The sequence below is a fragment of the Monodon monoceros genome, unplaced genomic scaffold, assembly GCF_005190385.1.
Source record: "Monodon monoceros isolate NGI ecotype Baffin Bay Population unplaced genomic scaffold, NGI_Narwhal_1 Super_Scaffold_12, whole genome shotgun sequence".
In the NCBI taxonomy this organism is placed as follows: domain Eukaryota; kingdom Metazoa; phylum Chordata; class Mammalia; order Artiodactyla; family Monodontidae; genus Monodon; species Monodon monoceros.
The window spans coordinates 138,316,125-138,341,901 of NW_021703768.1; the positions used below are offsets into that span (position 1 = coordinate 138,316,125).

Genomic DNA, 25,777 nt, shown 5'->3' on the forward strand with positions numbered 1-25,777 from the left:
AACACACTTATCAGTAGAGTTTAAAAGAAAAAACTACAGTCATCCTTCAGTATGCATGGGGGATTGGATCCAGGATCCCCCACAGATACCAAAATTGGACGGTGCTCAAGTCCCGCATATAAAATGGCATAGCATTTTCATACATAACCTACGCACATCTCCCATATACTTTAAATCATCTCTAAATTACTTATAATACCTATTGCAATGTAAATGCCATGTAAATAGTTGTAAATAAAATGTAAATGCTATGTAAATAGCTGCAGGCATGGTGCAAACTCAAGTTTCGCTTTTGGAACTTTCTGGAATTTTTTTAAAATATATTTTTAATCCACAGTTGGTCGAATCCACAGATACAGAACCTGCAGATACAGAGGGTCAACCGTATTTTTTTCATAATTGTGAGCACATGGAATGTCATCCTAAACATATTTTCAAAGTTCAAAACTGTAAAGAAAGAGGCTGATAGACTTGAAAACATAAACATTTCAGAAATTTGAATAATAAAATGCCATTATCAATGTTTACAAAAGACACACTGGCCTCAGCACTAGTCCATTGATCCAATAAGAAGCCTCCACCTTAAAATTTCTTATATTCACTGTTGCCCCTACTAGGAACTCTGTTGCTCAGGTCTCCAGATGTCCTTATTTCTCTCACTTCCTTCAAATTACTACTCAGCTGTCACTTTCTCAGTGGGGCCTTTCATGACCACTTTATATAAAATAAATGACACGCCTCCCCAAAATAAGCAGGTATTCTTATTCCCCCTTACCCTACTTTATTTTGTCCAGAGCATTAGTCCCCATCTGACATACTTTGTATTTAGTTGTTTGTTTATTTTCTGTCTCCATTCCCACTCCAAATAAAAGCATGATCCATGAGGTTAAGGACTTCATTTTGCCACTGCCATATCCCCAGTAACTAGAATGGTTGCTGCTCCATAGTCTGTGCTCAATAGGTTTTCATTAAATGAATTCCTAAAAGAAAAAAAGGATTTTAAAGTATTGCTACATGCTGCCAGATTACCTTCCGAAAATGTTGCAGTAATCACCACTATATGTAAGAATGACTGTAACTGCTTCCCCATACTTTCACCAACACTAGACATTATCAATCTATTATGTATTTATTTATTTATTATCAAAAGGATAGGTGTAGCTTTTATCAAATGAATAGTCAAACCTAATTTATAGCCAGGAGTATATATTTTTGTTGATAGATTCCTATGTAACACACTATACAGCATGCAAACAGAAACAATGCAAATAAAGTTTCAGAGTTAATATCCTCAATAGTTCATGATCGTGCCTTTTAGCTCTAAGAATTAAAATGCAAATAAAATACGTCTTCAGGGGAACCTGTGGAAGGCAGTAATCCCTCCCTTTCAAGAAAGCATCTTTCAGCCAGCACCATCCTTCTGTGAAATAAGCAGTTTCTCTGGCAGGTCTGAAAGAAAGAATGAGAAAAATGAGAGGATCACTCATTATAACTGCCCTCCTGGAATCCTTTCAAGAATATGCTTCCATGACGATAAAGAGAATTCAGAGGCTAAAAGGCACTCTACTAAGATTTACGGGAGGTTTGGAATAGATCCACATGAAAGATAAATACAAATGTGCAAAAGAAAGACGGATGTGGCAGTGGTAAAGACATTCCTCATGTGACATGGAAGACCCCAAGGAACAGTGATTCCGGGGATGCAAACTCAGCCTGTTGAATAGCTCTTGAGAATGACAGCTGTAAAAGAACATCGAGCAATTGGAAGACCTATGGGGAAATTGGCTTAGAATCTGAAACTAGATAGTCTGCATGATAAAGTTTCAAAGGCACAGATTATCTTTAAAATGTCTCAGTGTTCAAAGATCACTGCCATACCCAATGTAGAAATTACAAAGATGGGCCATTCTTTGGATAGTTCTGAGTTAATACAAATAATAGCATAAACCAAAATTAAAACAACTTTCTGCCATTCTTTTCTTTTTAAGTTATTCTTTCCTCTCATATTTAATAGGATTTTAAAAAGTAAAATAGCTGTCTTTCCAAATTGCAAACTATAGATGTTCTATATAAACACCAAATAGTCAGGCTTACTTCTAATATTGGCCAAATTCCCCATCTGAGAGACAGAACTTAAGCTGGCATTAAAGCAAAAAAAAAAAAAAAAAAAAAATTAATTAACTACTGCCAGATTACAGAAGACTTGGATCATTTCAATGATGTTGCCAACAGATGGCAAATTCAGAGCAATGGGAGGTAATGCCAAAATAATTACTTCTCAAGCCAGGATCCAAGCTAAGAGTGTGCTCTCTGAGAAATAATGATTCTGCTCACTGCTGAGGGAAAAGACATACACACACAAATATTAGGAGAAAAATAATCAAATCTATAGAAATTAAGGCTGAGAACTAAGGTTAAAAATATTCTAGTAGAAGGAAAGGAAAAGGGGAAGGAATATTTTAAATATGCCAATTAAGAATAAAATTATATTAAAATTATTCAATGGTAATAATGCTGACCTTTTTAAAGCAGTATGTATATAGTCCATGTCGTTTTACAAGTACGTCCCCATTCAACCCACAGGAACGCTATGAGCTTGATTTTATTATTACCCACATTTTACAGATAAGGAAACTGAGGGATAAAGAAGTTAAATAACCTTCCCAAGGTCACAACTTGTAAGTGGTAGAGCCAAGATTCATTGCTAGACATTCTGATTCCAGAGACCCTACCCTGGACATCACACCACAAGGTATCAGGTTAAATGTTGCATGTAAACACCCAAAAGGCAGTTTAACTTTCTGTTTGAAGGCAACCCAGCTCTGTAAGCCTAGTTCACTATGACAGCATTGCTCTGCTCGCATAAAACTCAAAGATTCATTGATTCAAACATTTAATTAGCACTACGTATAACACAAACATCACATCAGGCACTAGAGAGATGACAATTTATTTCCAGCTCAGAAACAGCTTATAGCCCAGCAGGAAATAATACAGATATGTAAACAAAAATAATCATAAAGTGATACAGGAAGTAACATCCTATGAGGTACATTTAAAATATAAAAAGTTACAGACTTACCAAAATACTATTGCATTTTAATCTCAGGCAGGGAGGGGGAAATGAGAAGAGAGAAAAGGATAAGAAAGAAATAATGGCTGAAAGCTTCCCAAACCTGGGGAGAGATTCAGATATTCAAGTTCATGGAGCATATAGGTCATGTTAAAACTTCAATTCAAAATAATCTTCTCCAAGACACAGCATAAGAAAACTGCCTAAAATCAAAGTCAAAAAGAGAGTTTAAAAAGCAGCAAGAAAAATCAAATTTCTTTCATACAAGGAAACCTCCATAAGGTTATTAGCAGATTTCTCAGCAGAGACATTACAGACCAAGAAAGAATTGGAAGATATATTCAAAGTGGTGAAAGAAAAAAAACTGCCATCCCAAGAATACCCAGCGAAGTTATCCTTCAGAAATGAAGATGAGATAAAGAATTTCCTAAGACCTACCTCACAAGAAACACTGAAAGCAATTCTTGAAGATGAAATGAAAGAATACCAACTAGTAACATGAAAACATGAAAATAAATAGCACACAAGTGAAGGCAATATATAATCAAATTCAGAATACACTAATACTGTAATATGGTGGTATATTAACCACTTAATGCTAATATAAAGGTTTAAGAACAAAAGTAATAAAAATAGCTATAGTTACAATAACTTATTAATGGATACACAATATAAAAAGATGTAAAGTGTAACATCAAAAATATAAAATGTGGAGGGGGAAATGAAACAGTAGAGTTTTCATATGCAATTGAAGTTTAGCTGTTATCAGCTTAAAACAGACTGTTATAACTATAAGATATTTGAAGTAAGCTTCAGGGTAACCACAAAGCAAAAACCTCTAGTAAATACATGCAAGATAGAGAAAGACATTAAAATATACTGCCATGGAAAATAATTAATTTACAAAGGAAGACAGCAAGAGAGGAACAAAGGAATAAAGGAATTACAAAACAGCAAGAAAACAATTAATGAGATGGCAACAGTAAGTACTTACCTATCAATAATTACTTTAAATGTAAATGGCTGAATGGAGACAAAATAAGACCCAACCATATGTTGCCCACAAGAGACTTACTTCAGCTTCAAGGACACACATAAGCTCAAAGTGAAGGGATGGAAAATGTTATCCCACACAAATGGATACGAAAAGAGAGCAGGGGTAGCTATACTTATAGCAGACAAAATTAATAGACTTCAAGTAAAAAATAGTAACAAGAGACAAAGAAGGTCATTATATAATGATAAAGGGTCAATTCATTAATATAATATAACAATTGTAAGTATATATGCATCCAACATCAGAGCACTTAAATATATTAAGCAAATATTAACAGATCTGAAGGAGTAATAGACAATAATATAATAATAATAGTAGGTTACTTCAATATCCCACTTCAAAAATGGATAGATTAATCCAGACAGAAAATCAATAAGGAAACATTAAATTTGAACTATACTTTAGACAAAACAGACCCGACAAATATATACAGACATTCCATCCAACAGCAGCAAAATACAGTTTTCTCAAACACACATGGCATATTATCCAGGATAGGTCATATGTTAGGTAACAAAACAAATATCAAAAAATTTAAAAAGACTGAAATTATACCAAATATATTTTCTGACCACAATGGAATGAAACTAGAAATCAATAACAGGGGAAAAATGGGAAAATTTATTAAAATGTGGAAATTAAACAAGATGCCACTGAACAACCAATGGGTCACAAGAAGTCAAAAGGGAAATCAAAAAATACCTTGAAATGGATAAAAATGAAAAAATATACTAAAACTTATGGGATGCAGCAAAAGCAGTGCTAAAAGGGACGTTTATAGCAATAAATGCCTACATTAAGAAAAAAGAAAGATCTCAAACAACCTAACTTTATACCTTAAGAAACTAGATAAAGAAGAATAAACTAAGCTCAAAGTTAGAAGAAGGGAGGACATAAAAAAAGATCAGAACAAAAATAAATGAAATAGAGAATGAAAAACACAGAAATGATCAATGAAGCTAAGAAATGATCAATGAAACTAAGAGCTGATTCTTTGAAAAAATAAACAAATTTGACAAACCTTTAGCTAGTCTCACCAAGAAAAAAATGAGTACTCAAACAAGTAAAATTATAAATGAAAAAGGTAACAGTACAACTGATAAAACACAAAGGATCATAAGAGACTACTATGAATGATTATATGCCAACAAATTGGACAACCTAGAAGAAATTAATTAAATTTTTAGTAACAAACAACCTACTAACCCTGAACCATGAAGAAATAGAAAATCTGACAGGTCAGTAACCAGTAAAGAGATTGAAGCAGTAATCAAAAACCTCCCAACAAGGAATATCCCAGGACCAGATGGTTTCCCCGATAAGTTCTACCAAACATTTAAATAAGAATGAATGCCAATCATTCTCAAACTCTTCCAAAAAATTGAAGAGGAGGCAACATTTCCAATCTCAGTTTTTTAGGCTAGCATTACTTTATACCAAAGACAGATATGGGGCTTCCCTGGTGGCACAGTGGTTGAGGGTCTGCCTGCCGATGCAGGGGACACGGGTTTGTACCCCGGTCTGGGAGGATCCCACATGCCGCGGAGCGGCTGGGCCCGTGGGCCATGGCCGCTGGGCCTGCATGTCCAGAGCCTGTGCTCCACAACGGGAGAGGCAATGACAGTGAGAGGCCCGCGTACTGCAAAAAAAAAAAAAGACAGATATGGATACTACAAGAAAAGAAAACTACAGGCCAATATCCCTAATGAATATAGATGCAAAAATTCTCCAAAAAATACTAGGTAACCAAATTCAACATCACATTAAAAGAATTTTAGGACTTCCATGGTGGCACATTGGTTAAGAATCTGCCTGCCAATGCGGGAAACACAGTTTCGAGCCCTGGCCCAGGAAGATCCCGCATGACGCAGAGCAACTAAGCCCACACACCACAACTACTGAGCCTGTGCTCTAGAGCCCGTGAGCCACAACTACTGAGCCCATGTGCCACAACTACCAAAGCCCACGCACCTAGAGCCCATGTTCCACAAGAAGAGAAGCCACTTCAATGAGAAGCCCGCACACCGCAACAAAGAGTAGCCCCCACTCTCCGCGACTAGAGAAAAGCCTGCGTGCAGCCACGAAGACCCAATGCAGCCAAAAATAAATTAATTAATAAATTTATTAAAATAAAATAAATAAAAGAATTTTACGCCATGATCAAGTGGGATTTATCCCTGAGATGAAAGGGTGGCTCAACATACAAAAATCAATAAGTGTGATACACCACATTAATAAAATGAAAGATTAACATCATATGATCTCAATAGATGCAGAGAAAGCATCTGACAAAATTCATCATTTCATGATAAAAACTCTCAGCAAATTAGGTATAGAAGGAATGTACCTCAACATAATAAAGGTCGTTATATGATAAGCCCACAGCTAACATCATACTCAACAGGGAAAGGTTGAAAGCTTTTGCTCTAATATCAGGAGCAAGATAAGGGTGCTTACTCTCACTACTCCTATTCAACATAGTACAGAAAGTCTTAGCCAGAGCAATTAGGCAAGAAAAAGAATAAAAGGCAAAAGGCATCCAAACTGGAGAGGAAGAAATAAATTGTCTTAGTTTGCTAACAACATGATCTTGTATATAGAAAATGCTAAAGAAACTACCAAAAAAACTGTTAGACCTGATAAACAATAAATTCAGTAAAGTTTCAGGATAGAAAATCAACATACAAAAATCAATTGCATTGGTATATACTAACAATGAACTATCTGAAAAAAAGATAAAGAAAACAATCCCATTTACAACAAAGTCAAAAACGATGAAAGCTTAGAAATAAATTTAACCAAGGAAGTGAAAGACCTAGACACTGAAAACTATAATACATTCATGAAGAAATTAAAGCCACAAATAAATGGAGAGAGATCCTGTTTTCATAGGTCAGAACTAACTAATATTGTTAAAATGTCCATACTACCCAAAGCAATCTACAGATTCAGTGCAATTCCTAACAAGTTTCCAATAGCATTTTTCACAGATATGGAAAAAACAACTCTAAAATTGTATGTAACCACAAATGACCCTGTACAGCCAAAGTAATCTTCAGAAAAAACAAAGCTAGAGGCACGATACTTCCTGATTTCAAACTATATTATAAAGCTACAGTAATCAAAACAGTATGATACTGGAATAAAAATAGACACATAGACCAATGGAATAGAATCAAGGGTGCAGATTGAAACCCTTGCACATGTGCTCATATAATTTTTGACAAGGGAGGCGAGAATACTCGATGGGGAAAGAATAGTCTCTTCAATAAATGATGTTGGAAAAAAATGGATAGTCACATGCAAGAGAATGAAACTGGACCCCTATATTACACCATTCACAAAAATGCAATGCATTAAAGACTTAAATGTAAGGTCTGAACTGGTAAAATTCCTGGTAGAAAATATAGCGAAATGCTCCTTGCCATAGGTCTTGGCAATGATATTTTTGGATGTGAAACTAAAAGCACAAGCAACAAAAGCAAAATCACCAAGTGGGATTATATCAAATTAAACAGCTTCTGCACAGCAAAAGAAACAATCAAAATGAAAAGGCAACCTATGAAATGGAGCACATGTATGCAAACCATATACTTGATAAGGGGTTAATATCCAAAATATATAAGGAACTCATACAACTCAATAGCAAAAAAAAAAAAAATCTGATTTTAAAATGGGCAGAGGACTTGAATAGACATATTTCCAAAGAAGATATACAAATAGCCAACAGGTACATGAAAAGTTGTTCAACATCATTAATCAACAGGGAAGTGCAAAACAAAACCACAATGAGATACTACCTCACACCTGATAAAATGGCCATTATCAAAAAGACAAGAAATAGCAACTGTTGGTAAGGATGTAGAGAAAAAGGAGCCCTTGTACACTGTTGGAAGGAATGTAAATTGGTGCAGGCATTATGGAAAACAATATGGGGGTTCTTGAAAAAATTAAAAATAGAACTACCATATGATCCAGAAATTCCACTCCTGGGTATTTAACTGAGGAAAACAAAAGCACTAATTCAAAAAAATATATGCACCCTCATGTTTACTGCAGCATTTTTTACAATAGCCAAGATATGAAAATAACCTAAGTGTCCATCAATGAATGAATGGATAAAGATGACATGATTATTATATATATACACACATATATGTATGTGTATATATATACATATATGTATATATACACATATGTACATGTATATACATATATTATACTACACACACACACAATGGAATACTATTCAGCCAGGAAAAAATGAAAGCTACCAGTTGCAACAACATGGATGGAACTTCAGAGCATTGCGCTAAGTTAAATAAGTCAGATAGAGAAAGACAAATACCATGTGATCTTATTTAATATGTGAAATTTTAAAAAACAACAAATGAACAAACAAAAACTAGTTCATAGATACTTGCCAGAAGTGGGGGGTAGGAGATAGGTAAGTGGGCAAAGGGGGTCAAAATAAATGTCATGGAGATGTAATGTACATCATGAGGATTATAGTTAATAATACCGTGTTGCATATTTGAAAGTTGCTGAGAGTAGATCTTAAAATTCTTGATCACAAGAAAACCAATTGTAACTATGTATGGTGATGGTGATGGATGTTAACTAGACTTACTGTGGTGATCATTCTGCCATATATACAAGTATCAAATCATTATGCTTTATACCTGCAACTAATGTTATACGTCAATTATAATTATAATACCTCAATTTTAAAAAATGTATTCAAATATAAAATACAGGCTACGGCAAAAGAAAAGGCAAAAAAATTTTTTTACATAAGCAGTACTCTAGTTGATAACATTTTTTGCCACAGGGGCTTAGATTAACAATTCTAAACAACTATATATGTATATTGGAATTGAACAATGAAGTAAATGGATGGTGGGTGGTGGGAGCAGGTTTTTCACTATTTGAGAGGAAATTATAGACAAGCAAGGGGACAAGACTAGATTGACCCTTGTGGTAATGGATTAGAATGGGAGACATCAGTATAAACTCATGTTTAGCTTAATATAAATATAGATGGAAATGTACAGGAATACTTACAGATATGTGTATATGCACAGGTTTATATACTTACATATACTTCCTTGTTCTGTCAGCTGTGAGGCCTAAGAGAAACAACATGCCAGTAGCAGCTAACACACCTAAAGCCCAAATTTTGATTTCTAATACCATGCTCAATAAAAGAATCCAAAACTACCTGGAGAAATGTCTGATTCTAGGACTTGGGAAGTAATTATTCAAGATGAGCATGGAATATCTTGCACAGAGTAATTTTAAAAATAAGCCAAGGGCTTCCCTGGTGGCACAGTGGTTGAGAGTCTGCCTGCCGATGCAGGGGACGCGGGTTCGTGCCCCGGTCTGGGAAGATCCCACATGCCGCGGAGCGGCTGGGCCCGTGAGCCATGGCCGCTGAGCCTGCGCGTCCGGAGCCTGTGCTCCGCAACGGGAGAGGCCACAACGGTGAGAGGCCCAAGTACCGCAAAAAAAAAAAGCGCCAAAATTGGTAAGGGTATGTCAAAATGGTACAGAAACCAAACGCAAGATCTCCCAAAGGCCAAAGCTGGAACAATTTGAGCAACAAATAAAGTTGTATTAGATTATAACCCAAAGTATAAAATACTCATAAATCCATACTAATCTAAATAACTGATTGAATAAATAAACAGAGGGAAAATATAGAAATCTCAATCTGACCTGGAGAATATTCTGCAAAATACATGAACAGTACTCCTCAAACTATCAAGGTCATCAAATACAAGGGAAGTCTAAGAAGCTGTCACAAACAAGAGGAGCCTAAGGAACCATGACGTGTAAATGTAATGTGGTATCTTGGATGGGATCTTGGAACAGAAAAAAGACATTAAACGACAAAAACTAAAGAAATCTGAGTAAAATCTGGACTTTAGTTGGTAAGAATGTATCAATGCTGGTCCATCAGTTGGGCTAAATGTATCATACTAATGTATATATTAATAATAGGGGAAACCAAGTATGAGGTATTATGGGAACTCTCTGTACTATCTTCACAACTTTTGTGTAAGTCTAAAACTACTATAAAGTGTAAAAGTTTATTAAATATAAACATCTATCATAAGAAATAAAAAGAATTTAAAGAATGTATGAATCAAATTGAATATTTTTACATTAATGAATTTCTAAAAAGAAAAATAGCATCCTATGAATATGTACCTCCAAGTATTACGTGGTTAAGTACCTTAAAAACTTATACACGGGAAAGATGGACATTTTTCTCAATATGTAAGAATATTACAAGAATAGAGCAACTTTTTAGCAAATTCCAAGAAGCAGGACTTCTGAAAAAAATAAAGGACTCAAGTAAAGAGTTGCACGACAAACCTGAAGTGGATAGAATTGGTATTATTAAAGAATAAGACTGTCTCCCTGAATGACTCTCTCTCGATTCCTAGGAAGGGGCTTGTTCTTATTTTTCTAACCAAAACTTTCAAAAAGATGGGCTTGAAATGAACTGCCAAAGACTGAATGGACAGTGGTCAATTGTCAAATCAACTGAACAAAAGAGGATCGTGGACTCTCAGAGTTGGCAAAATCACCAGGGTCAAACCTTTATTTCTTACATGAGGAGGCTGAGATGCAGAGAGATGAGGTGTCTTGTCCTACAAAATACGTGCAGCTGGTGATTCAGGATTCTAGAGCCGAATTCCCTCTATCTCCAGGGCCATGCTTCTCCCAGTGTATAACACCAGTGACAGCGAATGACTGCTACCAGTTACTTCTTATAGCCATTGCTTCCCCAGTACACTCTCATTCTCTCCCCTCTCTTGGGATAGACAAAGGTTTTTCTATCACAATCCACTTACTCATTGAGCATATACGGAGACTCAAATAGTTCTCTATGCAGTACCCCATGCATCCTCTACCCAGGATAAAAATTGACACAATTGAAAACAGTAAACTTCTAGTCCATTCCTAAAAGACAAGAAAAGGTACTAATATAAAGCAGCTATGCCCTAAGGTGACAAGTTAATACTGGAACTGGAGTGAACAGCCTCCTACCATAATAAACCCAGAAACTTCATTAAAGTAATGTTTGCTTATTAAACTGGAACCAATTAAAAGTAATCAACAAAAAAAGTGATCTATTTCTTCTACTATATTAATTTAATTTGGATGAGAATAATCTATACCTCGAATTAATCACTTCAATGGGAGTTGGTTAAAACAGTTAGGTTTTCCAGCCTATCAATTTTTAAACTAAAATGGAGAAAAACACAAAAGCAGTTCAGTTTAAATAAAAGTACTTTGAAGCTTTGAACTTCAAAATAATCAGATATTGAGCAGACATAGCTATTTTTCCAACATAGATCCTAATTAGTTTTCTTCAGTCTGAGGCTGATATGCATCTAATAAACTTGCAAATTTAGCAATTATCTGCAAAAATCTTTTCCTTTAAATAACTTGAGAGTTGTCTCCTGGGACTAAAAATATAAGCAACAGAGAGAGAAATGTTTAAAAATGACAAATTTGCCTGACTAAAATATACTTAGAAATGTGAAAAATCTGTGCTTAAATAAGTTACCTCAAAATTGCATCACGTGACCATGAATTTCAAACTTATTAAACTTTCAAAACCTCAAAGGTGTAAGGAAAATGTCAGCAGTTCCTGGCAAGCAAGAGTAAACTTTATACTATGATAATGCTTTACAGACTGCAAAGTCTGAATTTCAGAGCAGAAAGAAATCTCAGCAACCACCTAAATGAAATTCTGTGTTTCACATTTGTTTATTATACTTACAGTCTGAGTTAACTCCCAGAAGGGACAAGGGTAGTTGGGATTAAAACCCCAGGGTACTGCCTGCTCACTCAGTGCTTGCCACCTCTTCCCATCATAACGTGCAGCCCTCTCAGTTTCCTCTCTTCAGAGCTGGGTGGCTGCCAGGCTTATATAACAAAGAAACCTGCACTCCCTCATCCTCATCTGTTTTCTTGGTTCCTCTTCACCCTAAAAGTCAAGACTATTTACTTTGGGATCTTTATTTCCTCATAGAGCACAAGACCTGACTGTTTGCTTTCTAGCTTAAAGCAATAGGTCTAAAATATAATACAACCTTTATTCTTTTCCTTCTAAAACAGGGTGACAGTAAGTAAAATATATCTTTCAGATCCAGGACGAGCAAAAGAGAAGTTATTAAAGTATATGCCAATTAAAGAATAGTCATACTAAGTGGAGCTCCCCTCAGTGACTCAACATAGTTGGGTTTTTTTTGTTTGTTTTTTTGCGGTACGCGAACCTCTCCGCTCCGCGGCATGTGGGATCCTCCCGGACCGGGGCAAGAACCCGTGTCCCCTGCATCGGCAGACGGACTCTCAACCACTGCGCCACCAGGGAAGCCCAACATAGTTGGTTTTGTGGCAAAGAAGCAGGCTCTGGAGTCAGACTTCCAGAGACCTTAAATCCTGCTTCTCCCACTGATTAACTGTGTGACTTTAAGCTCAATGCTCTTCTTACCACATCCTCACCAGTTTTATATTTTTTTTAAAAAAAGGAAAGAAAATATCAATATACATATATTTATATATCTGAAATTATAAAAATATGTAATTATATATAAATTATATATCTAAGTCCCTGGATTACTGCCTCAATGCCTCTTTTTAAAATGTTAAATAACACATTATTTCATTACTTTTTATCTTTCAGGGGTTATCTCTGCTATACTAAATATGTGTCAGTCAGCCTATTATGTAATCCAGGGACTACTTACACAAGTTCCTTAAAATTTCCAAGTCTCAGGTTTCCTCATGTATAATCCTTAAAGAATAAAAGGAGACAATGACTATTCTGCTATGAGTTAAATGTAGAGATTTAGCAGACTTTTCACCCTCTTCTAGCCTTCTCCCTTTATAACAGAGGCTAGAATCTTAGGAACTATATTTCTCAGACTCCTTTGCCAATGTGATTCTAGATATAGTTTAGTTTCTACAATTCGGGTAAGTTTTGGAAGACAGACAGCTACAGTACATTACTCTTCCTTTGGTAGTAGCAGGTAATCATGTGACCTCTGGCATACACAATGCTTCACAGGGGCCTCTGGATATTTCCCACCCCCATCCCCGCCCACACCTCAGCATTACCTATCTTCATGCTACAAGTTGTCTTTTCCTAACATGGCAAAAGCAGCAACCTCTTGATCCTCTAAAAATCTAGAGCCAACAGAAAGTCAGTGACTTTTCCTGACCTTCACTCTTCAAGCCCATCCAATAATTTTGTAATCAACTAATCACCTGTATTAAATTCCTCTCTTCACAAAATACTTAGAATAATGTCTGTTTTCCTGACTGATAAACCTATAAAGTATTCATCACAGTGCAGTGCCTAGCACACAGTAGGCACTCAATAAAGATAACTTGTAATGGTAGTAGTAGTAATAGCCACAGCAGGAGGAGGAGTAGAGGCAGTAAACTAAATACCCACATTTTCAAACAAAACAAGGATAAAGTACCACGCAAATTAGGGGAAGTTCTGGATTATGGAAATCATAAGAGAAATGCTACCTTAGTTTTTAGAATTTGATGCAATAATTCAATTCAGCTGTCATGCTATTTTGTTGAACAATATATGGATTTGCAAGTATTGTTTGTGTATTTTATATCCTTGTGATTTGGAGGAATGATCTCTAGATGAGAAACCAGGAAATCTGGATTCAAATCTCACTCAGCCAATTTTTAAACTGTGATCTTGTAGAAGTCAGCTTTTGGTGCTTCAGTTTTCAAATCTGCAAAACGAAGTAGTCGAACCAAATGCTCAGTGAGGGCCTATGTTCTGCTTTTTTAACTAAGTATGTGAAGGGCTTTAAGGTCCTTGAAGACTATTGCCCAAAGTCATTTAAATATTCCCCTGAAATCAAATGTATGTGATTAATTTTCCTAAGAAAGAAAGCATTTGCATATCAAAAGGTATTTTTCATTTTAACGTAGCCTAGCTCCTGTCCCAATTATCACCAAATTTTTATTAATAAAGTAATGCTGTCTCATTTCAACCAATTTACTGTGGAGAGAAAAGAGACAGAACTGAAAAGTATCCATTCATTCCAGCTCCATCTCAGACAGCAATTATACACTGGTCTTTTCAATCATCAAATCCAAACAAACAAGTAGCTCCTAGTTTAAAAAAAAAAAAAAAAGGAAAAAGTAGAGGAGAGAGAGATGAGAGAGATGCAGAGAAAGAAAGACAGAGACAGAGAGACAGAAACAGAGATGAAGACACATGAGAGAATATGGAAACATTTTGAAAAGTACAAAGCACTCAATAAATGTAAATATAGGCAGCTTCAACCACCCACTGGAGAATTAATTAACCAATTAATGAATTCTACTTCTTTATGTTGCTTGAAAGTTTAAATTACCTAAGGCAGTCCAGCAGACAGTGGTGAGAGCATGAGCTTTGAGTCCAAGCAGACACAACTGAATGTCAGACTCAGTAATCACCAGCTGTTTTAACTGTAAACAATTTGACCTCCATGTGCCTCCGTTTCTCATTAGTAACATGAGAATAACAGTAATATCATAGGATTGTTGTGTGGATTAACTGACAAAATACATGTCTACACATGCATGTCTACACATGCACTTATCAAGGTATTTAGTATAGAGTAAATGCTCCATACCTGCTAGTTATTGGTAGAAATTGCCCCTCCCACCTGAGTTGTTCCACTTCATGAACTATCCTTAGCTAACCCATTGGTGCGTTTTGCAGCAATGTCATTCTTCTAAGCCCAGCTCTGTAGGGCTAAACTGATTTCAGCCTACCCCATTTGGGACATGTGAAGATATGCTGAAAGGAAAAACCAGAACAAATCAGAAAGTAAATTAAACTTACTAAGTTGACGCTGAAGTTGAATTATAAAGGAAAAGTATGATCTTTTTAATTGATTAGGAATACTCTATTCAGTCACAACTCAATCTTTTAATCTGCTTTTATTTTCAGCAGATGCTTACCCATTCAGTCCTAATTAAATTATAAAAATGACTGTGCCCCTGAAAAGACCAACACATGTGCTGGCACTTCCACATGAGCATGACTGATCAGATAACCTTCAGTGACAGAGGATTTTGCAAAATCTAAAAGAAAGAGGGAAAAGATACAAATCCAAGGGGCCTCAGAAAAATATTTCTCAATATACTAATAAACTGGTGTCTTATCAGGCAGTTATTCTCAAAGTGTGGTCCATGGCCCTTTATGGGCTGTCACACACTTTACAGTGGGCCACGAACTTCTCCAATTCAGTGGCAATATCATTAACAAATATTCCTTAGATGTAATATGTGCTATTAACTATTCTAGATGCTGAGGATACAGCAGTAAATAATATATAACAAGCCCTTGTTCTCCTGGGCTTACTTTCTAGTGTCCAGAGACAGACACATAAAAATTAATAAGTAATATATATTCTGTGTCAGACGATGATAAGCGCTTTGGAGAATAATAAACAGTGAAGGTGCATAGAATTGCCATGGTGGGGAGCAAGTTTCAATTTTAAATAGAATAGTCAGGGAAAGGCTCACCAAGATGATAACATTTGAGTAAAGATCTCAGTGAGGTGAGTTGTAAGCCATTTGCATATTTGGGGAAAGAGAATTCCAGGCAGAGGGAAGAAAAAGGCAAAGACACTGGGGTGAGGAAGTATAAGGAAGTCAGTGTGGCCAATCTTTTATCTAACTCCTTTTTTCACTCAATGCAGTAAGTGCACCATGGAATATTTTGACTTTCCCAAAACAACCTCCCCAAAATCAGGAAAGTCCTCTGAGGCACCGCTGCAAGTTGAGCCCTGTACAGCGGAGACCTGGGCAAATTACTCAGAACAACATGATACAATTAAAAAAGAAGCATGTCCAATGAAGATTCATTTTGTGCTGGTATATGCTTCAAGGCACTTCCCTAACTTTATCTCATAAGAACTCCAAGGACTGAGCCACCATCTCCCTCCAGAGCCACCCTGATTTCTATATTTGGATTACTTTCCTACACAGTTTGCCATGGACTGAGATACAGTTTTAAGACTTCTTCCCTTCCTTTCCCTGCCCCTTCTTTAGACAGATTCTTTAAAGGTTTTCCCTGTGATTTTACCAATAACAACTCTTGGAAAAGCAAGGGGAATTAATAGCATAATAAACACAGGGATCCTACCAAGTTATAAGACAGGACACGGGGAGGGGGAAGGGTAAACTGGGACGAAGTGAGACAGTGGCATTGACATATATACACTACCAAATGTAAAACAGACAGCTAGTGGGAAGCAGCGCACAGGGAGATCAGCTCAGTGCTTTGTGACCACCTAGAGGGGTGGGATAGGGAGGGTGCGAGGGAGACTCAAGAGGGAGGAGATATGGGGATATATGTATATGTACAGCTGATTCACTTTGTTATAAAGCAGAAACTAACACACCACTGTAAAGCAATTTTACTCCAATAAAGATGTTAAAAAAAAAAAAGAAGAATGTCCAAATGAATATCATATCACAGTCTCTTAACTCTGGAAAATACAAGCCCTGTGAATAAAAACTAAAGAATAGCAACCACGTAATAATGGCACTCATTCAATAGTCAGCAAATATTTGGTAAGCATGAATTATGTTTCAGATATTATTCTTTATATTATTATTAGGAATACAAATAAGTACACCATTTCCTCTCATCCTGGGCTTGGACAGATAAAAGGGACACATTCACAGAATCATGTGATAAAACAATTCATGCACATGGACTCAACTTTCCATCCCACCAAGTGCCATCAGGAACATTCTGAAGACAATTTCCTTTGGAGTCTCACGTTATAGCCACGGTAATCTCCATTTACAGACAATCCTGGGATTACCAACTTAACATTATTCACAAGTACTGGATAGCATAGGTTCTAAAAATAGATGTAAACAGATTAGATTCTGTGTTCCTAGTAGAGATAAATTTCACATAAAACAAAGCAAGAAATAAAAAGGTACTCTAGAGAATAAAATTTCCACTTACCCTTGGGCTGGACAACCCTTTGGTATTTTATGGATGCAGAAAATAGCACAGACAATTCCCCCTTGTCTTCTATTCCCATGGTGAACATCTGCTGCATTTGTCTTTCCACAGTCCATTCTCCCCTTCTCTTAAAGAATCATTTCCTTTTCCACTCTGAGTCTGTTACTTTGATTATGACTCACAACTCCAGTGGTAAGCAAGTGACTGAGATTGAAACAGAGTATTTCCCGTGCCCTTGCAGGGCCAGCTTTACAGGCATGTGAGCTGTGAAGGTGTACAGGGCCCTGCACTTACAAGGGCCTCACACTGGGTTTAATGCTCTTCAGTCTCTGTTTCAAAGTGCTAATAATTTTCTCTTTGAATTTGTGTTTTGTAAATAAAGCCCAATGAGACAATAGAATATACATGTGCGCAGAGAAAATACATACAATATGCACCATTCCTGGTCACTCCATTCACATATAAAATTTGTATATCACATTCTGGAGGCCCCATGAATACAACATTCCAGTCTGTAGAATTATGAAGATTCAAAGCAAACACTAAGAATTTTTACCTAAAACTGAGTAATTGAGGCCCCTGAAAACCACACTTTCCACGTGAATCAGGTTTGCTTCAATGGAGAAAAAAGCAATAGCATTCTAAGAAACACAAATGACCAGAAAACCCAATTGTATTCATTTTTTACTGTTACTTTCCTGTATTAGGCAACCACTTATGCTGAAAATAATGACACAGAAGAAAAGAGAACTATGGGGTAACTCATAGTTCCTTTTCCTTTTGGTCCTTCCTTACTCAACAGTAATCTGAAAGATGGAGAGTGTTGATAGAATGAGCACATAACAAGAAGTGAAGTTAGTTTGATGAAGCATCTCCACTGCTTTGGTAAGAACAAAATTCATGTGCATGGGCAGGCTATGAAACTTATACAATGTTATAAACCAATGTTACCTCGATTTTTTTGGGGGGGGATTCTTTTTTTGTGGTACGCGAGCCTCTCACTGTTGTGGCCTCTCCCGTTGCGGAGCACAGGCTCCAGACGCGCAGGCCCAGCGGCCAAGGCTCACGGGCCCAGCCACTCCACGGCATGTGGGATCTTCCCGGACCGGGGCACGAACCCATGTCCCCTGCATCGCCAGGCGGACTCTCAACCACCGTGCCACCAGGGAAGCCTGATTTTTTTTTTTAAGTTGCATTATATACTCCTACTTATGTCACTTAAGATGAAATGGAATTAAGGTGTTCCACATCCTACCTGATCAAGATCCTCCCTCACCTTTACTCACAGGTTCCATCAGACAATGCTTCAAAGAGACAAACTCTACCAACCTCTGGTCTGAGTCTCTCAAGTCACAGGTATTCATCTCTGTGGTACAACAGGGAATATACACTTGGTCGTTGTCCCAGATTCCTGGCACAAAGCTCCTAGAAGCCTTAGGATCTCCAGAGTGATGTGTCTTTTGTGTGCTAGTGACATGACTCGTGCTGAGGGCCCCTAGACACCTTCAGGATGGGGGTTGATCACCAGAAAGACCAATCATGATTAGAAGGTTGGAATTTCCATACCTTCCCCATCTCTGGGATAGGGAGAAAGGCTAGAATTTGAGCTAATCACCAATGGCCAACGATTTAATCAATCATGTCTGTGTCAAGAGACTTCTGTAAAGTCCTTAAACTACAGGTTTCAGAGAGCTTCTTGGTTGGGGAATGCATCCAGTGCCGGGACAGTGGTGGTGCACCCCAATTCTACAGGGAAGAAGCTCCTGTACTCAGGACCCTTCCAGACCTCACTCTGTACACTTGTTCATGTGGATTGCTGTGGATTGTTTTGATAGGATTTCAAATCCACTTGTTTATGACAAAAATGAAGTTGTTTTTAAGAGTAAAGTTGTTTTTAAGAATGAAGTGTTTGTCTTGATATAAAAGTAAAATTGTGTGTCAGGATGTCATTATCCACATCTGTGGTTTCCAGTAATCACTCAGAAGCTCAGCTCCTGAGGGGCCCTGCTGGGGCCTTATTAGAACATAGGGAGAAGCAACTATGGGGAGGAACATTTAGACTGTAAATACCAAAAGTTTATGAGCACTAACCGAGATCGTTCATCTAGGCAAGGCTAACCTTTGATGGTCTAAATTAGCTCTCCGAAGACCGTGGGGCACCAGCTCCCGCTGGAGTAAAGGCGACTCTTTTACTGGCAGTGCGGTAGCTGCAAGAAGAGAATCATCTTGCCCACCAGCATCAAGGCCATTGTTCCCTAGCAACGTGCTCTAGCAACAGGGGACCTTTGTTTCACTGGCAGCTGGATGTCAGCTCACGGTTGGTTAAGCCCACTCTCCCAAGAAGCAATTTGTAGAAACGGTTCACCTCAACTAAATCTGAACTTTATTTCTTTCATCTCCCCTTGTCTGGAACAATACTGTGATTAATCTGTCATTGGTTTGGAGTATGTTACATCTTTACTGGCTTATTAAGAGACATTATCCTGTATGCTGTTGGCTTGTGAAATTATTACAATTTCCACAGTAAACCTGTGTTAAATAAACTATTGGCAAAAACAATCTCAGTCTCTGAGTATAAGTTTCCTTGAAACAAAACATGACTGATCCTTTTAATATAGTAAACCAGTGATAATAAATGGAGTGTCTTCCTGAGTTCTGTGATCCATTCTAGCAAATTACTGAACATGAGGAGGGGTTCATGGGGACCCTCAACTCATAGTCAGTTGGCCAGAAGGATGGGAGGCCCAGAACTTGCAATGGACATGTGAAATAAGAGGGAGTCTTGTAGCACTGAGCCTTTAACCTCTGGGGTCTGTGTTAACACAAGGTAGTTAGTGTCAGAATTGAATTGAATTGTAAGACACTCAGTTGGTGTCTGGAAAGTTGGAGAATTGGTTGGTGTGGGGAAAAAACCCTGAAACATTTGGTGTCACAAATGTTGTGATTAGGAACAGATCAAAATATTTTAGGCAAAATCAGCACTTGGATATAGAAAGTCTCATATTGTATTCCAAACCATTTTTTATTCAATAAACAATAAATTCAATGAAGTCAAAGACATACCATTTAATTTTCTTCCATCTTTCCCTCTCTTCTACTCCTAGAACACAGAAAGCATCCAATAAACACTAGCTGAAAGATTTAAACTAAGATTTAGTTATTATCAAAGTCTATTCCTTAAATATTTCTTCCACAGTTGTTGTTTAGATACTGTAATGTAAATGGCACCCACTGAAGGACAGAATACAACATGAACAGTGCCTCTGGAGTTTTGCACTGGCCCTGTCTTAGCTTGAGTGTCTCCATAAACAATGATATGGGTGCAAGTAGTTTATTTAGAAGGTGATACCAGGAAGCACTTTGAAGGAACAGAAAAACGAGAGAGGGAAGGGAGGAAAAGTTAATACAGGGTTCACAAATAAGCAAGTTACTACTGTAGACAATTGGATATCAATCCTGCTAAAGACCCTCTGAGAGTCTCTGTGGAACACACACTAAGATTCCCATTCCTCACTGGGTTGAAAGTCACTCCAGGATATTAACTCTCTAGCACTTCTGGCCTTCCCCTCGGTTGCCATACTCCTGCAGCCAGAGAAAGTCCTTGGGCAAAGAAGCACAGAAGGCTCTGGGCATATAAGGGATCTATGTGCAGTTGTCCTAGGGTATGCTGAGGTGACACAACTGACAGAATCTACTACAGATCCCAATATGGGTCCATGACATGCTATTAGAGTGCCAATACTTATCTACTATGTGTCTGCTATGTGCTAGGCACTGTTCTAAATGTAAAAGATACAAAGTTGAAAATAAAAGATTAAAATCTCTCCCATTTTGAAACTTGTAGACTAGTGTAGTTAAAGGATATTAACTAAAATATTATATTGGCTTGGCCAAAAAGTTCGTTCAGTTAATGAATACATTGTTCAATAAAGTTCTTGCTGAAAATGAAAAATGTGTCTTTTATTTTTACTTAAAACTGAACGAACTTTTTGGCCAACCCAATACAAATATATGGAGCATGTTTCAAGAAGTTCAGGAAGAAGAAATGGATATAAATGATGATTTGGTCTTATCTGGGAGATTGGTAATAAGCTTCATAGAAAAAGTGAGGTTGAGATGAGGAATGAAAGATAAATGAGAATGTACTAAGAAATACTTTCAATGAATTAAAAAAAGGAAATAGAGGTGAAGTGTAGAGATAAAATGGGAAAACCAGCAGGAGGTAAGTCTGAAAAGGCAAGCAGGGGCTGGGTCATTCTGGGCCTTAAAGGCCATATTATAACCTGTAGTCCTTAAAATAAGATTGATGTTGTTCAAGGGTACGAATTTGTAACCAGTAGTAAATAAACCATGGAGACCTAATGCACAGTGTAATAAATATAGACAATTATTATACTATAATTATATAATGTTAGAAATACCACAATGGCAATCATATTACAATATATATACATGTATCAAAGTAGCACACTGTATGCCTTAAATTTACACAATGTTATATGTTGAATTTATTCAATAAATAAATAAGATCAATAAAAATCCATTGAAAGGTTTTAAGAAAGGAGTATCTGTGGCAAGAAAACTGTGTGTGTTTTGAAAAGACTACTATGCCTATCTTGCAGAGATTAGTTTAGAAAAGTGCAGAGTAGGTATAAGAAGTACCCTTGAAGCCATGTATAGCACACTGGAGCAAAAATGGTAGCTTGCACTAGACACAGAGTTAAAAAATAGATGAACTGATTTAAATTGGCAGGATTTGATGATGACTACGGGAGAGGGAGTATCCATGCAGATACTGCCCCTTCCACTTCTGGACCATAGAACATGTTAAAAAACAAACAAACTATACATATATATATATATATATATATATATATTTATAGAGAGAGAGAGAGAGAGAGAGTTATATAGAGTTATATTTGGATACATTTTAGATAAATATTAGAGAAGGAGCAAATATAGATAAGGGAAGATTATTTCACTTTGGACATGCATTTGAGACATTCAAGTGGAGCTGCTCAGTAAACATTTGGAAAAGGAAGCCAATAGCTCACAGAAGGGAATAGTCACATATATTTGTTACCTGAGGCCCTGGCCATACTTGGGATTGCCTGGGGAGAGAAGTTAGTGTTAGAAGATACCCATGAGGAACTTGATTTTCCATATATTAAACCTAATGTGTAACTTCAAAACAATTTCTCCTTTGAAAGTTTATGTCAATATTCATGTTATTTTGATATAAATAAATTGTCAAGACAGTAGCTTTTGGTGTTGCTTTTTTGCTTTGTTTTGTATTTTACATTGCCTTGATTTCTCAATCTCTTAGAGATAATTTTGTTTTTCTCTCAGACGTTAATTTCAATCCAGACACAAACATGCAAGTGGGTCTCACATTTTAAAAGCCTGTGATAAAGCTTAACACAGCTTGAACTATTATAAATAAGAAAACTATTCAACAGTGTTCTGAAATAGCTCTCTTTACCCTCTAAATTTTCTAAAATGCAGAGTTAATTACTTAGTAGGACATAATGGCAAATAAAATTAAATGGAAAGAAGGCACAGAGCTGTCAATAGAATCCCAGAAATAAGACAACTGCTTACTTGTAGGTTGATGAAGAGAAAAAACACCTCTTTCTAATTTTTTCAAGAGAAACAGAACATACACATCAAATGAATAGTTTTTATCTTACATCTAACAATGCCATAAATATACAAAAAAGCATTTGATCTTTGGGATCTTGTAACCATACACCAACCAGAAAAACAGTAGCTAAATGATATTTACAGCACTGGAAACAAAGCCATATAAACTGGAACTTCAGGTAATTCTACTTATTTTAAAACTCACTTCAGTTTAGATTTTCCCCAAATGTTTGTTTAAGCCCCACACACTAAAGGGAGAAAATAAATATATCCCCAAATCATAAACAGTTAATAGCAGTTCTGGCATCTGGATCACGGTGTGTCTTAGACCAGGACTCTCTTCCTCAAACCACACTTTTCATTTTTACCTCCCGTGAGTTCCTCTATTAAAATGAGTCTCTTCTCTATCATGTAGATTAATCCAAGGGTCATTATTCTAAATAAGCAAGAGAAGTGAAAGATGAAGCTTACATTTTAATATTACTGAGTCATCACCACCTGCCCATCAATGGATTGAAAAAGGAAACTAAGAAAAAATGGGCTCCCAGAGTTACATCCAAGGGTGAATCTCTTCGATAGGCGATATCAGCCTTTAGTTATTCAGGGTAACTTGACTTCAACCAAGAGTGGGTGGCGAACTGCCCAGTTGTGAGTACCATTAACTGGCTCTTCCCCCTGCTTCTGGGACTATACCCATGAAATGTCAAGAATCAGACTCCCTAAATTTTAGATTTTGGAAATACTACTAGACATGAATGAGGAAAATACAGTTTTTAAAATCTGACATATAAGTAAAATTAGATGTACAAATGGACTTGCCTCCAGGAAACCAAAACTTCGCAGGAAATGGTTCCTATATGTGATCAGATTCTGTTTGTTAGTTTCTCAAACATTGAAACAAATGTAGAGGTGCCCCAAATTATAAACCATAGCTTCTACCTCTCCTCTGACTTCCAGGTTCATACCCACTCCACGTCGACTCTTCCACTAGGCTCTTCTGCAGAATGCTCTAAAATTTGATTACGGATTGCTACCTTCTCCCTCCAAAGCTGTCCACCCTTTAGGTTTCCCTATGACATTAAACTGTGTTCAAACTACCCAGCTGCTTAAGTCAGAAACATAAGAGTCATCCTACTCCTTTACATCTCACATAGAATTTACCAGCAAATCCTATTGCTATCATATCTAAAATATGAACGGAATCCATACGGTAGTCTCCAACTCTGCTACCACTAGCACTGTCAAAATCACCATCAATCCTCTTCTGCGTAATTACCTTAGCCCCCTGTCTAATCTCCCTGCGTCTAAATTCATCCCGTACCCAAATTAATAGGAGCCATAGGGCTTCCCTGGTGGCGCAGTGGTTGAGAGTCCGTCTGCCGATGCAGAGGACACGGGTTCGTGCCCCGGTCCGGGAGGATCCCACATGCCGCGGAGCGGCTGGGCCCATAAGCCATGGCCACTGGGTCTGCGCGTCCGGAGCCTGTGCTCCGCAACGGGAGAGGCCACAACAGTGAGAGGCCCGCGTACCGCAAAAAAAAAAAAAAAAAAAAAAGGTAGCCATAGCAATATTAGAAAAACATAAACATGATCATGTCATTTACCTGATTAAAACCTTTCACTAGCTTCCAGATGAACTTCAAATTAAACCCAAACCCCTTTTCATGGTCAAAGGTGAGTCCCTGCAGGCTGAGCTCTGCCTGCTTCTCCCACCTACCCCACATCATCACTCACCATGTACTCACTGTCATGTACTCACTGTCACCCAGTCACAGGGCCATGTCAGGAGCTGGTCAAATACGCTGAGGTCTTTCCCACTTTGGGGTTTTTGCACGTGCTGTCCCTTTCACTTGGAATTTTATTCTTTCTGCTTATCCTTTTTTGTTCCTTTTCATATTCTGGACTCAGCATAAATGACATCTTCGCAAAGAGTCCTTCCAGAGTCAGTCAACTGGAAGAGAAACATCTTCTCCCCTCACCCTTATTCCCTACTCAGCAGCCTAGTCTTTGCTTTCTTCACAGTACTTGGGGCAACAGGTAATTAGATGTTGATTGCCTTGTTTACTAGCTTATTTCTCATTTTCCTCATAACATTGTGAGCTCTGTGAGGGCTGGGCTTTGTTTTACTCACTAATTTACACCTAGCATGTCAAACACTGTAGATATATATTTGCTGAAAGAATGAATGATGCAGTGAAGTGATAAATGCTCCTCCTTGGAGAATCATGAATGCATCTTCAAACATCAGCCTGGCTGATTTTTGAAGGAAATCATCAAGAGGATGTGACCTCCAGTTGACCCTTGATCTGGACTCAGGGAATTGGAGGCTCCTCACCCCGTCCTGTGTCCTTGGAATGTATGTTTTGCCCACTCTTCCCAAGTAGGAACTGTTTTCAAGGACACAGCCTTATGAGAGTAATGTGTTGTTGAGACCATCTGGACGATATACATGAATGAATCCCGTTAGGGCTTCTACATAAACTTAAGATTCTGGTGGGTGGGTGCGAAGGTCTCATTTTGCAGCTGCCCAAGACAAGCTTTGTATGTAAGTTCCCTTGCTCAGTGAAACTGCCACCTACCAATCTGGAGTGGTCTGCCTCTTTCTCTGATCTCTCCTTGCCCTCCATGTATGGGGGCCAGTTTGCAAATCACCACTAATAATCTACTGAATTCAGAACCTACTAACAGTAAATAAAGCAAAAACTGAAACCACAATCTGGCAGTTTTTTTCTGCAAAAGGATGCTATTTCCTCTCTCATTTGAAATATGCTAACCATAGAGTATTCCATTGATGTCTCCAATTTCACAAGTCTTCAAAGATCTTGGATTTTATTTTTAACCTTTTTCCCATTTTCAACTGAGTGTTTGTTTCAGTCAGCATTAATGGGTATGCCATGCTGATTTCAGAGAAGTGGAATGAAAATTTAAGACTTTTATTTCCAAAAACTCAATTATTTTGGATGTTATGAGAAACTAA

General features: G+C 37.3%; 1 long non-coding RNA gene across 1 annotated transcript; it reads right to left on the reverse strand.

The window, feature by feature from the left end:
- Window positions 1-1,049: 1,049 nt before the first annotated feature.
- Window positions 1,050-24,252, reverse strand: LOC114893302. Its single transcript, XR_003792859.1, has 3 exons — window positions 22,241-24,252; window positions 20,221-20,257; window positions 1,050-1,449 (listed from the first exon to the last, which is right to left on the reverse strand). It is a non-coding gene; the product is annotated as an uncharacterized LOC114893302 (long non-coding RNA).
- Between the last annotated feature and the right edge of the window lie 1,525 nt (window positions 24,253-25,777).